This window comes from Triturus cristatus, chromosome 12, assembly GCF_964204655.1.
Source record: "Triturus cristatus chromosome 12, aTriCri1.1, whole genome shotgun sequence".
NCBI classification, from domain to species: domain Eukaryota; kingdom Metazoa; phylum Chordata; class Amphibia; order Caudata; family Salamandridae; genus Triturus; species Triturus cristatus.
This window is the reverse complement of record NC_140595.1, coordinates 660,547,436-660,564,421: the sequence shown is the minus strand read 5'-3', so window position 1 is coordinate 660,564,421 and position 16,986 is coordinate 660,547,436. Positions and strand designations below refer to the sequence as shown.

The 16,986-nt window shown below is 41.1% G+C and overlaps 19 non-coding genes across 19 annotated transcripts; 7 read left to right on the top strand and 12 right to left on the bottom strand.

Annotated features, from left to right (window-relative positions):
* Nucleotides 1-1,062: 1,062 nt before the first annotated feature.
* TRNAS-GCU (transfer RNA serine (anticodon GCU)) lies at nt 1,063-1,144 on the bottom strand. The gene has a single exon. It is a non-coding gene; the product is annotated as a tRNA-Ser (tRNA).
* Nucleotides 1,145-1,556: 412 nt separating this feature from the next.
* Nucleotides 1,557-1,651, top strand: TRNAI-UAU (transfer RNA isoleucine (anticodon UAU)). The gene is made up of 2 exons: nt 1,557-1,594; nt 1,616-1,651. It is a non-coding gene; the product is annotated as a tRNA-Ile (tRNA).
* A 1,160-nt stretch (nt 1,652-2,811) lies between these two features.
* On the bottom strand, nt 2,812-2,883 carry TRNAT-UGU (transfer RNA threonine (anticodon UGU)). The gene has a single exon. It is a non-coding gene; the product is annotated as a tRNA-Thr (tRNA).
* A 589-nt stretch (nt 2,884-3,472) lies between these two features.
* On the bottom strand, nt 3,473-3,554 carry TRNAS-GCU (transfer RNA serine (anticodon GCU)). The gene has a single exon. It is a non-coding gene; the product is annotated as a tRNA-Ser (tRNA).
* A 412-nt stretch (nt 3,555-3,966) lies between these two features.
* On the top strand, nt 3,967-4,061 carry TRNAI-UAU (transfer RNA isoleucine (anticodon UAU)). The gene is made up of 2 exons: nt 3,967-4,004; nt 4,026-4,061. It is a non-coding gene; the product is annotated as a tRNA-Ile (tRNA).
* A 1,836-nt stretch (nt 4,062-5,897) lies between these two features.
* TRNAS-GCU (transfer RNA serine (anticodon GCU)) lies at nt 5,898-5,979 on the bottom strand. The gene has a single exon. It is a non-coding gene; the product is annotated as a tRNA-Ser (tRNA).
* A 412-nt stretch (nt 5,980-6,391) lies between these two features.
* TRNAI-UAU (transfer RNA isoleucine (anticodon UAU)) lies at nt 6,392-6,486 on the top strand. Its single transcript has 2 exons — nt 6,392-6,429; nt 6,451-6,486. It is a non-coding gene; the product is annotated as a tRNA-Ile (tRNA).
* Nucleotides 6,487-7,660: 1,174 nt separating this feature from the next.
* Nucleotides 7,661-7,732, bottom strand: TRNAT-UGU (transfer RNA threonine (anticodon UGU)). Its single transcript has one exon. It is a non-coding gene; the product is annotated as a tRNA-Thr (tRNA).
* Nucleotides 7,733-8,321: 589 nt separating this feature from the next.
* TRNAS-GCU (transfer RNA serine (anticodon GCU)) lies at nt 8,322-8,403 on the bottom strand. The gene has a single exon. It is a non-coding gene; the product is annotated as a tRNA-Ser (tRNA).
* A 412-nt stretch (nt 8,404-8,815) lies between these two features.
* On the top strand, nt 8,816-8,910 carry TRNAI-UAU (transfer RNA isoleucine (anticodon UAU)). The gene is made up of 2 exons: nt 8,816-8,853; nt 8,875-8,910. It is a non-coding gene; the product is annotated as a tRNA-Ile (tRNA).
* Nucleotides 8,911-10,084: 1,174 nt separating this feature from the next.
* Nucleotides 10,085-10,156, bottom strand: TRNAT-UGU (transfer RNA threonine (anticodon UGU)). The gene has a single exon. It is a non-coding gene; the product is annotated as a tRNA-Thr (tRNA).
* A 590-nt stretch (nt 10,157-10,746) lies between these two features.
* On the bottom strand, nt 10,747-10,828 carry TRNAS-GCU (transfer RNA serine (anticodon GCU)). The gene has a single exon. It is a non-coding gene; the product is annotated as a tRNA-Ser (tRNA).
* Nucleotides 10,829-11,240: 412 nt separating this feature from the next.
* On the top strand, nt 11,241-11,335 carry TRNAI-UAU (transfer RNA isoleucine (anticodon UAU)). The gene is made up of 2 exons: nt 11,241-11,278; nt 11,300-11,335. It is a non-coding gene; the product is annotated as a tRNA-Ile (tRNA).
* Nucleotides 11,336-12,495: 1,160 nt separating this feature from the next.
* TRNAT-UGU (transfer RNA threonine (anticodon UGU)) lies at nt 12,496-12,567 on the bottom strand. The gene has a single exon. It is a non-coding gene; the product is annotated as a tRNA-Thr (tRNA).
* Nucleotides 12,568-13,156: 589 nt separating this feature from the next.
* On the bottom strand, nt 13,157-13,238 carry TRNAS-GCU (transfer RNA serine (anticodon GCU)). The gene has a single exon. It is a non-coding gene; the product is annotated as a tRNA-Ser (tRNA).
* Nucleotides 13,239-13,650: 412 nt separating this feature from the next.
* TRNAI-UAU (transfer RNA isoleucine (anticodon UAU)) lies at nt 13,651-13,745 on the top strand. The gene is made up of 2 exons: nt 13,651-13,688; nt 13,710-13,745. It is a non-coding gene; the product is annotated as a tRNA-Ile (tRNA).
* Nucleotides 13,746-14,904: 1,159 nt separating this feature from the next.
* On the bottom strand, nt 14,905-14,976 carry TRNAT-UGU (transfer RNA threonine (anticodon UGU)). The gene has a single exon. It is a non-coding gene; the product is annotated as a tRNA-Thr (tRNA).
* A 589-nt stretch (nt 14,977-15,565) lies between these two features.
* TRNAS-GCU (transfer RNA serine (anticodon GCU)) lies at nt 15,566-15,647 on the bottom strand. The gene has a single exon. It is a non-coding gene; the product is annotated as a tRNA-Ser (tRNA).
* Nucleotides 15,648-16,059: 412 nt separating this feature from the next.
* On the top strand, nt 16,060-16,154 carry TRNAI-UAU (transfer RNA isoleucine (anticodon UAU)). Its single transcript has 2 exons — nt 16,060-16,097; nt 16,119-16,154. It is a non-coding gene; the product is annotated as a tRNA-Ile (tRNA).
* The last annotated feature ends 832 nt before the right edge of the window (nt 16,155-16,986 follow it).

The following is a 16,986-nucleotide window of genomic DNA, read 5'->3' as shown; positions in this document are numbered from 1 at the left end:
ACCTCGTTTGCCTAAGAGCCGGGGTATCTGGGAAAAAAAGTATTTTATGGGGGAAGACTTTCACATCTCCTTGGTGAAATTTGTAGGGCCTTATAACATCCTTTCTGTGGATGCAGATTCATTCGGAACAGAGGTCCTAGTCCTCGCTCTGCCTTTCAAAGGAACTGTAAATATGCATGGCTTATTTGGCTTTGCCCGGCAGGGTGAGAATGGCGTTTGTCAGGCGTTCGTCAGGCGATCGGAAGGGCTGAGGCAATAATTTATAATTCAATGATCTTCATGATATTTTCTTGATAATATGAAAGCAGGAAAGGGAAGCTTGGCAATAAGCAATCCTAAAGCAAGGTGTGACTCCAGGGAAGAATGACTTGAAAACAACATACAGAAAGACTCATGTAAAAAGGCCCTGATGAGGCTTGAACTCATGACCCCTGGTTTACAAGACCAGTGCTCTGCCACTGAGCTACAAAGCCAGTCTGCACGCAGGATGTAAATTGCAACATGTATTCTTACTGAGGTATGAATATATCTATGATTTTGAGACTCTGTATGGAAACGTAGTTGCATATGAATGTCCACGTGCGCGCACACATTGAAGACCATGCTTAAGGCACTTTTTTTGGAAGTATGAAAAACTACATTTTCATATGAGAAAATAAGAGTTTTCGCATTCAAGACCATACCGATAGCTCTAGTTAGTATGTCTGCAATCAGTGACATATAGAGAACCCACTTATTAGAAATGATCTGTCTCTGTGGGGCAGACATATGTTAACAGTCATTCATTTGAGACGGCCTAAACTTTAGGAGTAAGAGCTGCTTTCTTATCAATCTATTTATCCAAACTGGTTAATAAGCCAGGAGTGAGTGAAAGGCAATCCTCTGGAAACTCCATGAAAGATCTAATTTCTATTACGCACAAAATACTTCACTTTATTTGACATATTTGTTAAAATGGAACAGTCAGATGATCCCATCTAGCGGATCCTGGCTCTGTCTTGAAAGAGAGTGTAATTATACTACAAGAAATGCTGGCCATCAAAAGAGACTCTGATGGCTTTCCGACGAAGGTGGGATTCGAACCCACGCGTGCAGAGCACAATGGATTAGCAGTCCATCGCCTTAACCACTCGGCCACCTCGTCTGCCCTACAGCCCCATCTGAAACCTTGCTTCACAAAAGGTACTGAAGTGTCAATATACTGTACCTAAAAAAGAAAAAAACAGCTGAGGCAAGATCTCACATTCCACGTCTTCCCCCAATCAGGGACCTACATTTCATTTTTGGGAAATTCTTACTATGTGCTAATTACAAATATTCATAAGATTCCCCTAGACTTTGTCAGAACTGTCAAGATATAATTCTATGGGGTTTTGAATAGACAGAGCATATGTTATAGGACAATTATAGAATCTATTCCGTTTGGACTGTATTTTTAATAGTCATGATAACATGCTAGCATGTGAGTCGATCTTGCACAGTGAATGATGGAGCAGTGTCTGTCATCTACTTGGTCAGCTGTAGATGGCTCACCTGGGGAGATGTGAAAATAGAGAGCTCCAGTGGCGCAATCGGTTAGCGCGCGGTACTTATACAGCAGTACTTGCACTGAGCCATGCCGAGGTTGTGAGTTCGAGCCTCACCTGGAGCAGCCGTGTTGTTTTTCATAAACCATTTCACAAAAAGTAAAGTTTAAACTCAGAGTATGGACGGCCCTTGCTAGAGAGTCTTTACTTCTTATAGGATCTACGTGTCCTACTCCTCTGGGTGCCAAATATCACATATCCTCCGCGATGCTCAGTTTAAACATTCCATGATGTGCCATCTTGCATTTCATGCAAACACCACATCAGTGCATTTAAAAATACATTTGTAGAATAATAAATATGATGAAAACAGTGTTCTCACATGATAACCATAAACTGAAGAGCTGCAAAAAATGCTGTATCAGCTACTTACAATAAAAGGTGACTCGAAAAAACTAGCAAAAGAAGAGCATCATCATATTAAAGGTTCTATTCACCATCTTGAGTTGCACCATAGCAGCTTATGGTGCTTTTCTGCTCAGATTGTGCCTCCAATCCCACATTCATTTTTAATTTCTTTGCAGTTTAAAAAACAACAATTACTGCTCGAAGTTCACTTTTCAAAACCATTCAACCTATTAAATGTATTTCTCTAACCTATGAATGTGGTCCATGTTCACTTTTCCTCATCTTCATCTCGATACTCCTTTCCCAGAAACCAGGTTCACTTCTTCATTCAACCCACCCATCCAAGGTCACCAAATCTTTGAAGCAAGTCTGCCTATTCTCCCTTTCTCTCTATGTACAAGATACCTTGTATCATTTGAATGGACAGCAGGAGAGAAGGATATTTATGGTGAGTGGGGGTGGGGTTTTGAGGAGTAACCTCATTTGCCTAAGAGCCGGGGTATCTGGGAAAAAAAGTATTTTATGGGGGAAGATTTTCACATCTCCTTGGTGAAATTTGTAGGGCCTTATAACATCCTTTCTGTGGATGCAGATTCAGTCGGAACAGAGGTCCTAGTCCTCGCTCTGCCTTTCAAAGGAACTGTAAATATGCATGGCTTATTTGGCTTTGCCCGGCAGGGTGAGAATGGCGTTTGTCAGGCGTTCGTCAGGCGATCGGAAGGGGTGAGGCAATAATTTATAATTCAATGATCTTCATGATATTTTCTTGACAATATGAAAGCAGGAAAGGGAAGCTTGGCAATAAGCAATCCTAAAGCAAGGTGTGACTCCAGGGAAGAATGACTTGAAAACAACATACAGAAAGACTCATGTAAAAAGGCCCTGATGAGGCTTGAACTCATGACCCCTGGTTTACAAGACCAGTGCTCTGCCACTGAGCTACAAGGCCAGTCTGCACGCAGGATGTAAATTGCAACATGTATTCTTACTGAGGTATGAATATATCTATGATTTTGAGACTCTGTATGGAAACGTAGTTGCATATGAATGTCCACGTGCGCGCACACATTGAAGACCATGCTTAAGGCACTTTTTTTGGAAGTATGAAAAACTACATTTTCATATGAGAAAATAAGAGTTTTCGCATTCAAGACCATACCGATAGCTCTAGTTAGTATGTCTGCAATCAGTGACATATAGAGAACCCACTTATTAGAAATGATCTGTCTCTGTGGGGCAGACATATGTTAACAGTCATTCATTTGAGACGGCCTAAACTTTAGGAGTAAGAGCTGCTTTCTTATCAATCTATTTATCCAAACTGATTAATAAGCCAGGAGTGAGTGAAAGGCAATCCTCTGGAAACTCCATGAAAGATCTAATTTCTATTACGCACAAAATACTTCACTTTATTTGACATATTTGTTAAAATGGAACAGTCAGATGATCCCATCTAGCGGATCCTGGCTCTGTCTTGAAAGAGAGTGTAATTATACTACAAGAAATGCTGGCCATCAAAAGAGACTCTGATGGCTTTCCGACGAAGGTGGGATTCGAACCCACGCGTGCAGAGCACAATGGATTAGCAGTCCATCGCCTTAACCACTCGGCCACCTCGTCTGCCCTACAGCCCCATCTGAAACCTTGCTTCACAAAAGGTACTGAAGTGTCAATATACTGTACCTAAAAAAGAAAAAAACAGCTGAGGCAAGATCTCACATTCCACGTCTTCCCCCAATCAGGGACCTACATTTCATTTTTGGGAAATTCTTACTATGTGCTAATTACAAATATTCATAAGATTCCCCTAGACTTTGTCAGAACTGTCAAGATATAATTCTATGGGGTTTTGAATAGACAGAGCATATGTTATAGGACAATTATAGAATCTATTCCGTTTGGACTGTATTTTTAATAGTCATGATAACATGCTAGCATGTGAGTCGATCTTGCACAGTGAATGATGGAGCAGTGTCTGTCATCTACTTGGTCAGCTGTAGATGGCTCACCTGGGGAGATGTGAAAAGAGAGAGCTCCAGTGGCGCAATCGGTTAGCGCGCGGTACTTATACAGCAGTACTTGCACTGAGCCATGCCGAGGTTGTGAGTTCGAGCCTCACCTGGAGCAGCCGTGTTGTTTTTCATAAACCATTTCACAAAAAGTAAAGTTTAAACTCAGAGTATGGACGGCCCTTGCTAGAGAGTCTTTACTTCTTATAGGATCTACGTGTCCTACTCCTCTGGGTGCCAAATATCACATATCCTCCGCGATGCTCAGTTTAAACATTCCATGATGTGCCATCTTGCATTTCATGCAAACACCACATCAGTGCATTTAAAAATACATTTGTAGAATAATAAATATGATGAAAACAGTGTTCTCACATGATAACCATAAACTGAGGAGCTGCAAAAAATGCTGTATCAGCTACTTACAATAAAAGGTGACTCGAAAAAACTAGCAAAAGAAGAGCATCATCATATTAAAGGTTCTATTCACCATCTTGAGTTGCACCATAGCAGCTTATGGTGCTTTTCTGCTCAGAGTGTGCCTCCAATCCCACATTCATTTTTAATTTCTTTGCAGTTTAAAAAACAACAATTACTGCTCGAAGTTCACTTTTCAAAACCATTCAACCTATTAAATGTATTTCTCTAACCTATGAATGTGGTCCATGTTCACTTTTCCTCATCTTCATCTCGATACTCCTTTCCCAGAAACCAGGTTCACTTCTTCATTCAACCCACCCATCCAAGGTCACCAAATCTTTGAAGCAAGTCTGCCCATTCTCCCTTTCTCTCTATGTACAAGATACCTTGTATCATTTGAATGGACAGCAGGAGAGAAGGATATTTATGGTGAGTGGGGGTGGGGTTTTGAGGAGTAACCTCGTTTGCCTAAGAGCCGGGGTATCTGGGAAAAAAAGTATTTTATGGGGGAAGACTTTCACATCTCCTTGGTGAAATTTGTAGGGCCTTATAACATCCTTTCTGTGGATGCAGATTCAGTTGGAACAGAGGTCCTAGTCCTCGCTCTGCCTTTCAAAGGAACTGTAAATATGCATGGCTTATTTGGCTTTGCCCGGCAGGGCTTGCCCGGCAGGGTGAGAATGGCGTTTGTCAGGCGTTCGTCAGGCGATCGGAAGGGCTGAGGCAATAATTTATAATTCAATGATCTTCATGATATTTTCTTGATAATATGAAAGCAGGAAAGGGAAGCTTGGCAATAAGCAATCCTAAAGCAAGGTGTGACTCCAGGGAAGAATGACTTGAAAACAACATACAGAAAGACTCATGTAAAAAGGCCCTGATGAGGCTTGAACTCATGACCCCTGGTTTACAAGACCAGTGCTCTGCCACTGAGCAACAAGGCCAGTCTGCACGCAGGATGTAAATTGCAACATGTATTCTTACTGAGGTATGAATATATCTATGATTTTGAGACTCTGTATGGAAACGTAGTTGCATATGAATGTCCACGTGCGCGCACACATTGAAGACCATGCTTAAGGCACTTTTTTTGGAAGTATGAAAAACTACATTTTCATATGAGAAAATAAGAGTTTTCGCATTCAAGACCATACCGATAGCTCTAGTTAGTATGTCTGCAATCAGTGACATATAGAGAACCCACTTATTAGAAAGGATCTGTCTCTGTGGGGCAGACATATGTTAACAGTCATTCATTTGAGACGGCCTAAACTTTAGGAGTAAGAGCTGCTTTCTTATCAATCTATTTATCCAAACTGGTTAATAAGCCAGGAGTGAGTGAAAGGCAATCCTCTGGAAACTCCATGAAAGATCTAATTTCTATTACGCACAAAATACTTCACTTTATTTGACATATTTGTTAAAATGGAACAGTCAGATGATCCCATCTAGCGGGTTCCTGGCTCTGTCTTGAAAGAGAGTGTAATTATACTACAAGAAATGCTGGCCATCAAAAGAGACTCTGATGGCTTTCCGACGAAGGTGGGATTCGAACCCACGCGTGCAGAGCACAATGGATTAGCAGTCCATCGCCTTAACCACTCGGCCACCTCGTCTGCCCTACAGCCCCATCTGAAACCTTGCTTCACAAAAGGTACTGAAGTGTCAATATACTGTACCTAAAAAAGAAAAAAACAGCTGAGGCAAGATCTCACATTCCACGTCTTCCCCCAATCAGGGACCTACATTTCATTTTTGGGAAATTCTTACTATGTGCTAATTACAAATATTCATAAGATTCCCCTAGACTTTGTCAGAACTGTCAAGATATAATTCTATGGGGTTTTGAATAGACAGAGCATATGTTATAGGACAATTATAGAATCTATTCCGTTTGGACTGTATTTTTAATAGTCATGATAACATGCAAGCATGTGAGTCGATCTTGCACAGTGAATGATGGAGCAGTGTCTGTCATCTACTTGGTCAGCTGTAGATGGCTCACCTGGGGAGATGTGAAAAGAGAGAGCTCCAGTGGCGCAATCGGTTAGCGCGCGGTACTTATACAGCAGTACTTGCACTGAGCCATGCCGAGGTTGTGAGTTCGAGCCTCACCTGGAGCAGCCGTGTTGTTTTTCATAAACCATTTCACAAAAAGTAAAGTTTAAACTCAGAGTATGGACGGCCCTTGCTAGAGAGTCTTTACTTCTTATAGGATCTACGTGTCCTACTCCTCTGGGTGCCAAATATCACATATCCTCCGCGATGCTCAGTTTAAACATTCCATGATGTGCCATCTTGCATTTCATGCAAACACCACATCAGTGCATTTAAAAATACATTTGTAGAATAATAAATATGATGAAAACAGTGTTCTCACATGATAACCATAAACTGAAGAGCTGCAAAAAATGCTGTATCAGCTACTTACAATAAAAGGTGACTCGAAAAAACTAGCAAAAGAAGAGCATCATCATATTAAAGGTTCTATTCACCATCTTGAGTTGCACCATAGCAGCTTATGGTGCTTTTCTGCTCAGAGTGTGCCTCCAATCCCACATTCATTTTTAATTTCTTTGCAGTTTAAAAAACAACAATTACTGCTCGAAGTTCACTTTTCAAAACCATTCAACCTATTAAATGTATTTCTCTAACCTATGAATGTGGTCCATGTTCACTTTTCCTCATCTTCATCTCGATACTCCTTTCCCAGAAACCAGGTTCACTTCTTCATTCAACCCACCCATCCAAGGTCACCAAATCTTTGAAGCAAGTCTGCCTATTCTCCCTTTCTCTCTATGTACAAGATACCTTGTATCATTTGAATGGACAGCAGGAGAGAAGGATATTTATGGTGAGTGGGGGTGGGGTTTTGAGGAGTAACCTCATTTGCCTAAGAGCCGGGGTATCTGGGAAAAAAAGTATTTTATGGGGGAAGACTTTCACATCTCCTTGGTGAAATTTGTAGGGCCTTATAACATCCTTTCTGTGGATGCAGATTCAGTCGGAACAGAGGTCCTAGTCCTCGCTCTGCCTTTCAAAGGAACTGTAAATATGCATGGCTTATTTGGCTTTGCCCGGCAGGGCTTGCCCGGCAGGGTGAGAATGGCGTTTGTCAGGCGTTCGTCAGGCGATCGGAAGGGCTGAGGCAATAATTTATAATTCAATGATCTTCATGATATTTTCTTGATAATATGAAAGCAGGAAAGGGAAGCTTGGCAATAAGCAATCCTAAAGCAAGGTGTGACTCCAGGGAAGAATGACTTGAAAACAACATACAGAAAGACTCATGTAAAAAGGCCCTGATGAGGCTTGAACTCATGACCCCTGGTTTACAAGACCAGTGCTCTGCCACTGAGCTACAAGGCCAGTCTGCACGCAGGATGTAAATTGCAACATGTATTCTTACTGAGGTATGAATATATCTATGATTTTGAGACTCTGTATGGAAACGTAGTTGCATATGAATGTCCACGTGCGCGTACACATTGAAGACCATGCTTAAGGCACTTTTTTTGGAAGTATGAAAAACTACATTTTCATATGAGAAAATAAGAGTTTTCGCATTCAAGACCATACCGATAGCTCTAGTTAGTATGTCTGCAATCAGTGACATATAGAGAACCCACTTATTAGAAATGATCTGTCTCTGTGGGGCAGACATATGTTAACAGTCATTCATTTGAGACGGCCTAAACTTTAGGAGTAAGAGCTGCTTTCTTATCAATCTATTTATCCAAACTGGTTAATAAGCCAGGAGTGAGTGAAAGGCAATCCTCTGGAAACTCCATGAAAGATCTAATTTCTATTACGCACAAAATACTTCACTTTATTTGACATATTTGTTAAAATGGAACAGTCAGATGATCCCATCTAGCGGATCCTGGCTCTGTCTTGAAAGAGAGTGTAATTATACTACAAGAAATGCTGGCCATCAATAGAGACTCTGATGGCTTTCCGACGAAGGTGGGATTCGAACCCACGCGTGCAGAGCACAATGGATTAGCAGTCCATCGCCTTAACCACTCGGCCACCTCGTCTGCCCTACAGCCCCATCTGAAACCTTGCTTCACAAAAGGTACTGAAGTGTCAATATACTGTACCTAAAAAAGAAAAAAACAGCTGAGGCAAGATCTCACATTCCACGTCTTCCCCCAATCAGGGACCTACATTTCATTTTTGGGAAATTCTTACTATGTGCTAATTACAAATATTCATAAGATTCCCCTAGACTTTGTCAGAACTGTCAAGATATAATTCTATGGGGTTTTGAATAGACAGAGCATATGTTATAGGACAATTATAGAATCTATTCCGTTTGGACTGTATTTTTAATAGTCATGATAACATGCTAGCATGTGAGTCGATCTTGCACAGTGAATGATGGAGCAGTGTCTGTCATCTACTTGGTCAGCTGTAGATGGCTCACCTGGGGAGATGTGAAAAGAGAGAGCTCCAGTGGCGCAATCGGTTAGCGCGCGGTACTTATACAGCAGTACTTGCACTGAGCCATGCCGAGGTTGTGAGTTCGAGCCTCACCTGGAGCAGCCGTGTTGTTTTTCATAAACCATTTCACAAAAAGTAAAGTTTAAACTCAGAGTATGGACGGCCCTTGCTAGAGAGTCTTTACTTCTTATAGGATCTACGTGTCCTACTCCTCTGGGTGCCAAATATCACATATCCTCCGCGATGCTCAGTTTAAACATTCCATGATGTGCCATCTTGCATTTCATGCAAACACCACATCAGTGCATTTAAAAATACATTTGTAGAATAATAAATATGATGAAAACAGTGTTCTCACATGATAACCATAAACTGAGGAGCTGCAAAAAATGCTGTATCAGCTACTTACAATAAAAGGTGACTCGAAAAAACTAGCAAAAGAAGAGCATCATCATATTAAAGGTTCTATTCACCATCTTGAGTTGCACCATAGCAGCTTATGGTGCTTTTCTGCTCAGAGTGTGCCTCCAATCCCACATTCATTTTTAATTTCTTTGCAGTTTAAAAAACAACAATTACTGCTCGAAGTTCACTTTTCAAAACCATTCAACCTATTAAATGTATTTCTCTAACCTATGAATGTGGTCCATGTTCACTTTTCCTCATCTTCATCTCGATACTCCTTTCCCAGAAACCAGGTTCACTTCTTCATTCAACCCACCCATCCAAGGTCACCAAATCTTTGAAGCAAGTCTGCCTATTCTCCCTTTCTCTCTATGTACAAGATACCTTGTATCATTTGAATGGACAGCAGGAGAGAAGGATATTTATGGTGAGTGGGGGTGGGGTTTTGAGGAGTAACCTCGTTTGCCTAAGAGCCGGGGTATCTGGGAAAAAAAGTATTTTATGGGGGAAGACTTTCACATCTCCTTGGTGAAATTTGTAGGGCCTTATAACATCCTTTCTGTGGATGCAGATTCAGTTGGAACAGAGGTCCTAGTCCTCGCTCTGCCTTTCAAAGGAACTGTAAATATGCATGGCTTATTTGGCTTTGCCCGGCAGGGCTTGCCCGGCAGGGTGAGAATGGCGTTTGTCAGGCGTTCGTCAGGCGATCGGAAGGGCTGAGGCAATAATTTATAATTCAATGATCTTCATGATATTTTCTTGATAATATGAAAGCAGGAAAGGGAAGCTTGGCAATAAGCAATCCTAAAGCAAGGTGTGACTCCAGGGAAGAATGACTTGAAAACAACATACAGAAAGACTCATGTAAAAAGGCCCTGATGAGGCTTGAACTCATGACCCCTGGTTTACAAGACCAGTGCTCTGCCACTGAGCTACAAGGCCAGTCTGCACGCAGGATGTAAATTGCAACATGTATTCTTACTGAGGTATGAATATATCTATGATTTTGAGACTCTGTATGGAAACGTAGTTGCATATGAATGTCCACGTGCGCGCACACATTGAAGACCATGCTTAAGGCACTTTTTTTGGAAGTATGAAAAACTACATTTTCATATGAGAAAATAAGAGTTTTCGCATTCAAGACCATACCGATAGCTCTAGTTAGTATGTCTGCAATCAGTGACATATAGAGAACCCACTTATTAGAAATGATCTGTCTCTGTGGGGCAGACATATGTTAACAGTCATTCATTTGAGACGGCCTAAACTTTAGGAGTAAGAGCTGCTTTCTTATCAATCTATTTATCCAAACTGGTTAATAAGCCAGGAGTGAGTGAAAGGCAATCCTCTGGAAACTCCATGAAAGATCTAATTTCTATTACGCACAAAATACTTCACTTTATTTGACATATTTGTTAAAATGGAACAGTCAGATGATCCCATCTAGCGGGTTCCTGGCTCTGTCTTGAAAGAGAGTGTAATTATACTACAAGAAATGCTGGCCATCAAAAGAGACTCTGATGGCTTTCCGACGAAGGTGGGATTCGAACCCACGCGTGCAGAGCACAATGGATTAGCAGTCCATCGCCTTAACCACTCGGCCACCTCGTCTGCCCTACAGCCCCATCTGAAACCTTGCTTCACAAAAGGTACTGAAGTGTCAATATACTGTACCTAAAAAAGAAAAAAACAGCTGAGGCAAGATCTCACATTCCACGTCTTCCCCCAATCAGGGACCTACATTTCATTTTTGGGAAATTCTTACTATGTGCTAATTACAAATATTCATAAGATTCCCCTAGACTTTGTCAGAACTGTCAAGATATAATTCTATGGGGTTTTGAATAGACAGAGCATATGTTATAGGACAATTATAGAATCTATTCCGTTTGGACTGTATTTTTAATAGTCATGATAACATGCAAGCATGTGAGTCGATCTTGCACAGTGAATGATGGAGCAGTGTCTGTCATCTACTTGGTCAGCTGTAGATGGCTCACCTGGGGAGATGTGAAAAGAGAGAGCTCCAGTGGCGCAATCGGTTAGCGCGCGGTACTTATACAGCAGTACTTGCACTGAGCCATGCCGAGGTTGTGAGTTCGAGCCTCACCTGGAGCAGCCGTGTTGTTTTTCATAAACCATTTCACAAAAAGTAAAGTTTAAACTCAGAGTATGGACGGCCCTTGCTAGAGAGTCTTTACTTCTTATAGGATCTACGTGTCCTACTCCTCTGGGTGCCAAATATCACATATCCTCCGCGATGCTCAGTTTAAACATTCCATGATGTGCCATCTTGCATTTCATGCAAACACCACATCACTGCATTTAAAAATACATTTGTAGAATAATAAATATGATGAAAACAGTGTTCTCACATGATAACCATAAACTGAAGAGCTGCAAAAAATGCTGTATCAGCTACTTACAATAAAAGGTGACTCGAAAAAACTAGCAAAAGAAGAGCATCATCATATTAAAGGTTCTATTCACCATCTTGAGTTGCACCATAGCAGCTTATGGTGCTTTTCTGCTCAGAGTGTGCCTCCAATCCCACATTCATTTTTAATTTCTTTGCAGTTTAAAAAACAACAATTACTGCTCGAAGTTCACTTTTCAAAACCATTCAACCTATTAAATGTATTTCTCTAACCTATGAATGTGGTCCATGTTCACTTTTCCTCATCTTCATCTCGATACTCCTTTCCCAGAAATCAGGTTCACTTCTTCATTCAACCCACCCATCCAAGGTCACCAAATCTTTGAAGCAAGTCTGCCTATTCTCCCTTTCTCTCTATGTACAAGATACCTTGTATCATTTGAATGGACAGCAGGAGAGAAGGATATTTATGGTGAGTGGGGGTGGGGTTTTGAGGAGTAACCTCATTTGCCTAAGAGCCGGGGTATCTGGGAAAAAAAGTATTTTATGGGGGAAGACTTTCACATCTCCTTGGTGAAATTTGTAGGGCCTTATAACATCCTTTCTGTGGATGCAGATTCAGTCGGAACAGAGGTCCTAGTCCTCGCTCTGCCTTTCAAAGGAACTGTAAATATGCATGGCTTATTTGGCTTTGCCCGGCAGGGTGAGAATGGCGTTTGTCAGGCGTTCGTCAGGCGATCGGAAGGGCTGAGGCAATAATTTATAATTCAATGATCTTCATGATATTTTCTTGATAATATGAAAGCAGGAAAGGGAAGCTTGGCAATAAGCAATCCTAAAGCAAGGTGTGACTCCAGGGAAGAATGACTTGAAAACAACATACAGAAAGACTCATGTAAAAAGGCCCTGATGAGGCTTGAACTCATGACCCCTGGTTTACAAGACCAGTGCTCTGCCACTGAGCTACAAGGCCAGTCTGCACGCAGGATGTAAATTGCAACATGTATTCTTACTGAGGTATGAATATATCTATGATTTTGAGACTCTGTATGGAAACGTAGTTGCATATGAATGTCCACGTGCGCGCACACATTGAAGACCATGCTTAAGGCACTTTTTTTGGAAGTATGAAAAACTACATTTTCATATGAGAAAATAAGAGTTTTCGCATTCAAGACCATACCGATAGCTCTAGTTAGTATGTCTGCAATCAGTGACATATAGAGAACCCACTTATTAGAAATGATCTGTCTCTGTGGGGCAGACATATGTTAACAGTCATTCATTTGAGACGGCCTAAACTTTAGGAGTAAGAGCTGCTTTCTTATCAATCTATTTATCCAAACTGGTTAATAAGCCAGGAGTGAGTGAAAGGCAATCCTCTGGAAACTCCATGAAAGATCTAATTTCTATTACGCACAAAATACTTCACTTTATTTGACATATTTGTTAAAATGGAACAGTCAGATGATCCCATCTAGCGGATCCTGGCTCTGTCTTGAAAGAGAGTGTAATTATACTACAAGAAATGCTGGCCATCAAAAGAGACTCTGATGGCTTTCCGACAAAGGTGGGATTCGAACCCACGCGTGCAGAGCACAATGGATTAGCAGTCCATCGCCTTAACCACTCGGCCACCTCGTCTGCCCTACAGCCCCATCTGAAACCTTGCTTCACAAAAGGTACTGAAGTGTCAATATACTGTACCTAAAAAAGAAAAAAACAGCTGAGGCAAGATCTCACATTCCACGTCTTCCCCCAATCAGGGACCTACATTTCATTTTTGGGAAATTCTTACTATGTGCTAATTACAAATATTCATAAGATTCCCCTAGACTTTGTCAGAACTGTCAAGATATAATTCTATGGGGTTTTGAATAGACAGAGCATATGTTATAGGACAATTATAGAATCTATTCCGTTTGGACTGTATTTTTAATAGTCATGATAACATGCAAGCATGTGAGTCGATCTTGCACAGTGAATGATGGAGCAGTGTCTGTCATCTACTTGGTCAGCTGTAGATGGCTCACCTGGGGAGATGTGAAAAGAGAGAGCTCCAGTGGCGCAATCGGTTAGCGCGCGGTACTTATACAGCAGTACTTGCACTGAGCCATGCCGAGGTTGTGAGTTCGAGCCTCACCTGGAGCAGCCGTGTTGTTTTTCATAAACCATTTCACAAAAAGTAAAGTTTAAACTCAGAGTATGGACGGCCCTTGCTAGAGAGTCTTTACTTCTTATAGGATCTACGTGTCCTACTCCTCTGGGTGCCAAATATCACATATCCTCCGCGATGCTCAGTTTAAACATTCCATGATGTGCCATCTTGCATTTCATGCAAACACCACATCAGTGCATTTAAAAATACATTTGTAGAATAATAAATATGATGAAAACAGTGTTCTCACATGATAACCATAAACTGAAGAGCTGCAAAAAATGCTGTATCAGCTACTTACAATAAAAGGTGACTCGAAAAAACTAGCAAAAGAAGAGCATCATCATATTAAAGGTTCTATTCACCATCTTGAGTTGCACCATAGCAGCTTATGGTGCTTTTCTGCTCAGAGTGTGCCTCCAATCCCACATTCATTTTTAATTTCTTTGCAGTTTAAAAAACAACAATTACTGCTCGAAGTTCACTTTTCAAAACCATTCAACCTATTAAATGTATTTCTCTAACCTATGAATGTGGTCCATGTTCACTTTTCCTCATCTTCATCTCGATACTCCTTTCCCAGAAACCAGGTTCACTTCTTCATTCAACCCACCCATCCAAGGTCACCAAATCTTTGAAGCAAGTCTGCCTATTCTCCCTTTCTCTCTATGTACAAGATACCTTGTATCATTTGAATGGACAGCAGGAGAGAAGGATATTTATGGTGAGTGGGGGTGGGGTTTTGAGGAGTAACCTCATTTGCCTAAGAGCCGGGGTATCTGGGAAAAAAGTATTTTATGGGGGAAGACTTTCACATCTCCTTGGTGAAATTTGTAGGGCCTTATAACATCCTTTCTGTGGATGCAGATTCAGTCGGAACAGAGGTCCTAGTCCTCGCTCTGCCTTTCAAAGGAACTGTAAATATGCATGGCTTATTTGGCTTTGCCCGGCAGGGTGAGAATGGCGTTGGTCTGGCGTTCGTCAGGCGATCGGAAGGGGTGAGGCAATAATTTATAATTCAATGATCTTCATGATATTTTCTTGATAATATGAAAGCAGGAAAGGGAAGCTTGGCAATAAGCAATCCTAAAGCAAGGTGTGACTCCAGGGAAGAATGACTTGAAAACAACATACAGAAAGACTCATGTAAAAAGGCCCTGATGAGGCTTGAACTCATGACCCCTGGTTTACAAGACCAGTGCTCTGCCACTGAGCTACAAGGCCAGTCTGCACGCAGGATGTAAATTGCAACATGTATTCTTACTGAGGTATGAATATATCTATGATTTTGAGACTCTGTATGGAAACGTAGTTGCATATGAATGTCCACGTGCGCGCACACATTGAAGACCATGCTTAAGGCACTTTTTTTGGAAGTATGAAAAACTACATTTTCATATGAGAAAATAAGAGTTTTCGCATTCAAGACCATACCGATAGCTCTAGTTAGTATGTCTGCAATCAGTGACATATAGAGAACCCACTTATTAGAAATGATCTGTCTCTGTGGGGCAGACATATGTTAACAGTCATTCATTTGAGACGGCCTAAACTTTAGGAGTAAGAGCTGCTTTCTTATCAATCTATTTATCCAAACTGGTTAATAAGCCAGGAGTGAGTGAAAGGCAATCCTCTGGAAACTCCATGAAAGATCTAATTTCTATTACGCACAAAATACTTCACTTTATTTGACATATTTGTTAAAATGGAACAGTCAGATGATCCCATCTAGCGGATCCTGGCTCTGTCTTGAAAGAGAGTGTAATTATACTACAAGAAATGCTGGCCATCAAAAGAGACTCTGATGGCTTTCCGACGAAGGTGGGATTCGAACCCACGCGTGCAGAGCACAATGGATTAGCAGTCCATCGCCTTAACCACTCGGCCACCTCGTCTGCCCTACAGCCCCATCTGAAACCTTGCTTCACAAAAGGTACTGAAGTGTCAATATACTGTACCTAAAAAAGAAAAAAACAGCTGAGGCAAGATCTCACATTCCACGTCTTCCCCCAATCAGGGACCTACATTTCATTTTTGGGAAATTCTTACTATGTGCTAATTACAAATATTCATAAGATTCCCCTAGACTTTGTCAGAACTGTCAAGATATAATTCTATGGGGTTTTGAATAGACAGAGCATATGTTATAGGACAATTATAGAATCTATTCCGTTTGGACTGTATTTTTAATAGTCATGATAACATGCTAGCATGTGAGTCGATCTTGCACAGTGAATGATGGAGCAGTGTCTGTCATCTACTTGGTCAGCTGTAGATGGCTCACCTGGGGAGATGTGAAAAGAGAGAGCTCCAGTGGCGCAATCGGTTAGCGCGCGGTACTTATACAGCAGTACTTGCACTGAGCCATGCCGAGGTTGTGAGTTCGAGCCTCACCTGGAGCAGCCGTGTTGTTTTTCATAAACCATTTCTCAAAAAGTAAAGTTTAAACTCAGAGTATGGACGGCCCTTGCTAGAGAGTCTTTACTTCTTATAGGATCTACGTGTCCTACTCCTCTGGGTGCCAAATATCACATATCCTCCGCGATGCTCAGTTTAAACATTTCATGATGTGCCATCTTGCATTTCATGCAAACACCACATCAGTGCATTTAAAAATACATTTGTAGAATAATAAATATGATGAAAACAGTGTTCTCACATGATAACCATAAACTGAAGAGCTGCAAAAAATGCTGTATCAGCTACTTACAATAAAAGGTGACTCGAAAAAACTAGCAAAAGAAGAGCATCATCATATTAAAGGTTCTATTCACCATCTTGAGTTGCACCATAGCAGCTTATGGTGCTTTTCTGCTCAGAGTGTGCCTCCAATCCCACATTCATTTTTAATTTCTTTGCAGTTTAAAAAACAACAATTACTGCTCGAAGTTCACTTTTCAAAACCATTCAACCTATTAAATGTATTTCTCTAACCTATGAATGTGGTCCATGTTCACTTTTCCTCATCTTCATCTCGATACTCCTTTCCCAGAAATCAGGTTCACTTCTTCATTCAACCCACCCATCCAAGGTCACCAAATCTTTGAAGCAAGTCTGCCTATTCTCCCTTTCTCTCTATGTACAAGATACCTTGTATCATTTGAATGGACAGCAGGAGAGAAGGATATTTATGGTGAGTGGGGGTGGGGTTTTGAGGAGTAACCTCATTTGCCTAAGAGCCGGGGTATCTGGGAAAAAAGTATTTTATGGGGGAAGACTTTCACATCTCCTTGG